The following is a 5,448-nucleotide window of genomic DNA, read 5'->3' on the forward strand; positions in this document are numbered from 1 at the left end:
ATCGGTAAATATCTTTGGAGACAAGGTCAACGACCCCAACAAGGGCAATCCGCTGGTGCGTTCGTTTGACCACCGTGTCTCATTCCAGCAAAGCCCGAGCCTCTCACAGTTCTAGGAAGAACAATAAGCTTTCTAAAATTAACTTTTCTGTTCTGCCAACTAGCGAATGGTGACTCCTGTGTCACGAAGGTACGCCCCGCAAACAACCTCCGCAAGATTCTTCCAGAAAACGGCAAACACAATTGGCCCTGCCTGCGGTATCAGCGCAGCCTCATCGCAACCTTCGCGACCGTCTCTTCTGAGCAGAATTCCCCAGAGAGACCGCGCAGAACATCGCCAAGGCGACCATGTCGTCTCCGGGCAGGGGAAAAAAGCGTGAGTGTAACAAATTAGCCTTCATGTCCCGGGAGGTGACTGCCGTGGCGAGGGGAAGCTGCATAACGACGTCCTCCGACGACAACAACAGAGATAACACACGGCTTGTCACGAGAGAAGAAGCCAACTAACCTGGCGACAAAACGCCCGGTTTGTGTTGTTCTCCGATTCCGCAAGCATGGCGGCGGCTCCCGAAATCGAGTTTTGTCCCGTCAACTCCATACTTGTCAATTAAGGTGAACAAATTGAGTTTGGTGTTGGTTCAGGCGAAGCCTTTAAAAACTTGACAGGTGATTTCCCTAAAGACGACCGCCGTCGAAACGTCAAACATGGAATCGATGCCGATCGCGGCGTGGCCAAACCCACGGGGTTTGGACCCAAAAGTGGACCATGCTCCACGCATGTGAAATTTCCCTAAAGACCTTTATCGGGTGGCAATAGATCACAAACCGCTGCAGACGGCTTTGTTGGCAACACTCAGTCCACCATAATGACGTGCTAACTAGACTTTGAACACCACCTTTTTTCTTGAGCGCTCCAACTCCACGCGGTGCGAATCGTTGATCCCCGCGGGTAACCGTGGTTCGGAGCGGACCTTAAACAGCTCTCGGACGGTGGCGGACTTCTTGGCGTGGTGAGGTGGCTGGCAACACTCCCTTATAAGTGCACATTTTTGCACAATTCACACTCGCAGCTGCCGCTGCAGCGAAGCTGGGGGATCGTCGTCGTCTAGCTTGGTTCTGGGGGTTTTCAGAAGACCAACGGCAGCGTATTCGCAGCCCAGACAACATAAATCAAAACATGATTATGCAGTCGCTCAATCTTGGAGCTTAGACCGGCGTTGGGGTTGTCTTAAGGGACCACGTGATTGATTGAACGAATTCGGATGATTTGAAATGTTTTTAATTTCGCAGTTTGGTTCGCGGAGTCCGTCAATTTTGCAACAGCGCGAACGACCTTCGTTCTTGGAATCGAGAGTTCATTGGAAACGATTTCGAATCATTTGCAACTGGTGTGGTGATTGACACACTGAATTTGGGAAAGATTAATTTCTGCATTTTGAAAAACTTTATTATAGAAACAAAAATGTCAAAAATGTCAAAAATGACAACAATGACAAAAATGACAAAAATGACAAAAATGTCAAAAATGTCAAAAATGTCAAAAATGTCAAAAATGTCAAAAATGTCAAAAATGTCAAAAATGTCAAAAATGTCAAAAATGTCAAAAATGTCAAAAATGTCAAAAATGTCAAAAATGTCAAAAATGTCAAAAATGTCAAAAATGTCAAAAATGTCAAAAATGTCAAAAATGTCAAAAATGTCAAAAATGTCAAAAATGTCAAAAATGTCAAAAATGTCAAAAATGTCAAAAATGTCAAAAATGTCAAAAATGTCAAAAATGTCAAAAATGTCAAAAATGTCAAAAATGTCAAAAATGTCAAAAATGTCAAAAATGTCAAAAATGTCAAAAATGACAAAAATGTCAAAAATGATAAAAATGACAAAGATGACAAAAATGTCAAAAATGACAAAAATGACAAAAATAACAAAAATGACAAAAAATTACAAAAATTACAAAAAATGACAAAAATGACAAAAATGACAAAAATAACAAAAATGACGAAAATGACAAAATGACAAAAATGACAAAAATGACAAAAATGACAAAAATGACAAAAAACACAAAAATGACAAAAATGACAAAAAACACAAAAATGACAAAAATGACAAAAATGACATAAATGACAAAAATGACAAAAATGACAAAAATGACAAAAATGACAAAAATGACAAAAATGACAAAAATGACAAAAATGACAAAAATGACAAAAACGACAAAAATGACAAAAATGACTGTTACGGCGTCTACCACCGGTTCCCTATGGCCAGGTTGCAGCGCAGCGTTGCCTTGGTCGTTCCTACAAGGCGCCGCCGCGGGTGCCCGAAACGTCACATTGGACAGGTCGGCAGCAAATGTCAAGAGGTTTGGGTCGATTGATCGGTGATTGACGATGTGTGGGTTGGATGAGCAAAAGTGGTAGGCACGATGTAGGAGCGATTGTTTAAAGATATTAACTATATTAAACAATCAATTTGTAAGTAAGATACTTAGAATGAATTGTAAAACTATGTCCTAAATATTGAATTGAATTTAGGAGCGCTACGTCAGGCCATAATCGGTCAAGTACGAGTTTAATCTGCTGGCATTGGTTGGAGAAGGATAAGCAGATTTGAAGACTAATGTAAGTTGTTTACATTTAAAGTTGGAATTTATAGTAATAAAGGAATTTAGCTTTTAGCAATATGAACATCAATTAAACGGTGTTTTCGCTCAACGGAACTTCAATATCCTCCCCAACAATGACAAAAATGACAAAAATGACAAAAATGACAAAAATGACAAAAATGACAAAAATGACAAAAATGACAAAAATGACAAAAATGACAAAAATGACAAAAATGACAAAAATGACAAAAATGACAAAAATGACAAAAATGACAAAAATGACAAAAATGACAAAAATGACAAAAATGACAAAAATGACAAAAATGACAAAAATGACAAAAATGACAAAAATGACAAAAATGACAAAAATGACAAAAATGACAAAAATGACAAAAATGACAAAAATGACAAAAATGACAAAAATGACAAAAATGACAAAAATGACAAAAATGACAAAAATGACAAAAATGACAAAAATGACAAAAATGACAAAAATGACAAAAATGACAAAAATGACAAAAATGACAAAAATGACAAAAATGACAAAAATGACAAAAATGACAAAAATGACAAAAATGACAAAAATGACAAAAATGACATAAATGACAAAAATGACAAAAATGACAAAAATGACAAAAATGACAAAAATGACAAAAATGACAAAAATGACAAAAATGACAAAAATGACAAAAATGACAAAAATGACAAAAATGACAAAAATGACAAAAATGACAAAAATGACAAAAATGACAAAAATGACAAAAATGACAAAAATGACAAAAATTACAAAAATTACAAAAATGACAAAAATGACAAAAATGACAAAAATGACAAAAATGACAAAAATGACAAAAATGACAAAAATGACAAAAATGACAAAAATGACAAAAATGACAAAAATGACAAAAATGACAAAAATGACAAAAATGACAAAAATGACAAAAATGACAAAAATGACAAAAATGACAAAAATGACAAAAATGACAAAAATGACAAAAATGACAAAAATGACAAAAATGACATAAATGACAAAAATGACAAAAATGACAAAAATGACAAAAATGACAAAAATGACAAAAATGACAAAAATGACAAAAATGACAAAAATGACAAAAATGACAAAAATGACAAAAATGACAAAAATGACAAAAATGACAAAAATGACAAAAATGACAAAAATGACAAAAATGACAAAAATGACAAAAATTACAAAAATTACAAAAATTACAAAAATTACAAAAATTACAAAAATTACAAAAATTACAAAAATTACAAAAATTACAAAAATTACAAAAATTACAAAAATTACAAAAATTACAAAAATTACAAAAATTACAAAAATTACAAAAATTACAAAAATTACAAAAATTACAAAAATTACAAAAATTACAAAAATTACAAAAATTACAAAAATTACAAAAATTACAAAAATTACAAAAATTACAAAAATGACAAAAATGACAAAAATGACAAAAATGACAAAAATGACAAAAATGACAAAAATGACAAAAATTACAAAAATGACAAAAATGACAAAAATGACAAAAATGACAAAAATGACAAAAATGACAAAAATGACAAAAATGACAAAAATGACAAAAATGACAAAAAATACAAAAATTACAAAAAAGACAAAAATGACAAAAAATACAAAAAATACAAAATTTACAAAATTTACAAAATTTACAAAATTTACAAAAATTACAAAAATTACAAAAATTACAAAAATTACAAAAATTACAAAAATTACAAAAATTACAAAAATTACAAAAATAACAAAAATTACAAAAATTACAAAAATAACAAAAATTACAAAAATTACAAAAATTACAAAAATTACATAAAATTACAAAAATTACAAAAATTACAAAAATTACAAAAATTACAAAAATTACACAAAATTACAAAAATTACAAAAATTACAAAAATTACAAAAATTACAAAAATTACAAAAATTACAAAAATTACAAAAATTACAAAAATTACAAATATTACAAAAATCACAAAAAATACAAAAATTACAAAAACTACAAAAATTACATAAAAAAATATTTCTATGTCATTCAGATTTAGGCTGGCAGCATTTGTTAGCGAATCAACAATCATGGTCTAGTAATGGTAAATTAAGATGAAATTTTGGCTGATTCAACTAAAATTTTCTGTTTGATCAATTTTAAGCTAGCTTATTCCTTTGAGGCCTGAATTTTCAAAAAAAATATTTTTTTATTTGGTGATGGGAAATTGATTCTTACGACCATACGAAAATTATAAGCTAGTTTTGGAAATTTTCATTTTTGGGTGTAATAACAAAATCGATTTTCCAGCACCGCAATTTTTCTTCAGCGTTCTCAAAACTCGTCTAAAACGTGTTTTTCGAGCAAAAAACACGTTTTAGACGAGTTTTGAACACGCTGTATCTTTTTATAGGAATGAGTTAGCACAATACTCTCTTCGGGAAAGTTGTAGAGCACCTTCCAGAGCATCCAAATATGAATCCGGTTTCAATATAGCGTAAAACGTGGATTTTTTAAATATCGAAATTCAAAAAAAAAATATTCCATACCAATTTATATGGAAAATTTAATCGCTTTGCGCAAAGTGGGGATTTAACCAATCGTTCCCAAACATTAGGGAGTTGTTAAGGACCCCAAAAGGAATTGAACAGTTACTGTGCTAACTAAATTTGAACAACTTTATTTTTTTCTATACAACCATATTACACCCTAATGACCCATCAGTCCTGAAAGGGTTATACGATTTGGTAAATTTTAAATCAAACTCTTTTTTTATCTTAAGATGATCTCATAACACTTATTTCAACAAGCTGCACTTGTGCAGTTCAAA

The 5,448-nt window shown here is 31.6% G+C and overlaps 1 long non-coding RNA gene across 1 annotated transcript; it reads left to right on the forward strand.

Moving 5' to 3' along the window:
• Positions 1–2,346: 2,346 nt before the first annotated feature.
• On the forward strand, positions 2,347–2,740 carry LOC120419637 (uncharacterized). The gene is made up of 3 exons (XR_005605761.1): positions 2,347–2,473; positions 2,534–2,620; positions 2,671–2,740. It is a non-coding gene; the product is annotated as an uncharacterized LOC120419637 (long non-coding RNA).
• The last annotated feature ends 2,708 nt before the right edge of the window (positions 2,741–5,448 follow it).

Source organism: Culex pipiens, chromosome 1, assembly GCF_016801865.2.
Source record: "Culex pipiens pallens isolate TS chromosome 1, TS_CPP_V2, whole genome shotgun sequence".
Lineage (NCBI taxonomy): Eukaryota > Metazoa > Arthropoda > Insecta > Diptera > Culicidae > Culex > Culex pipiens.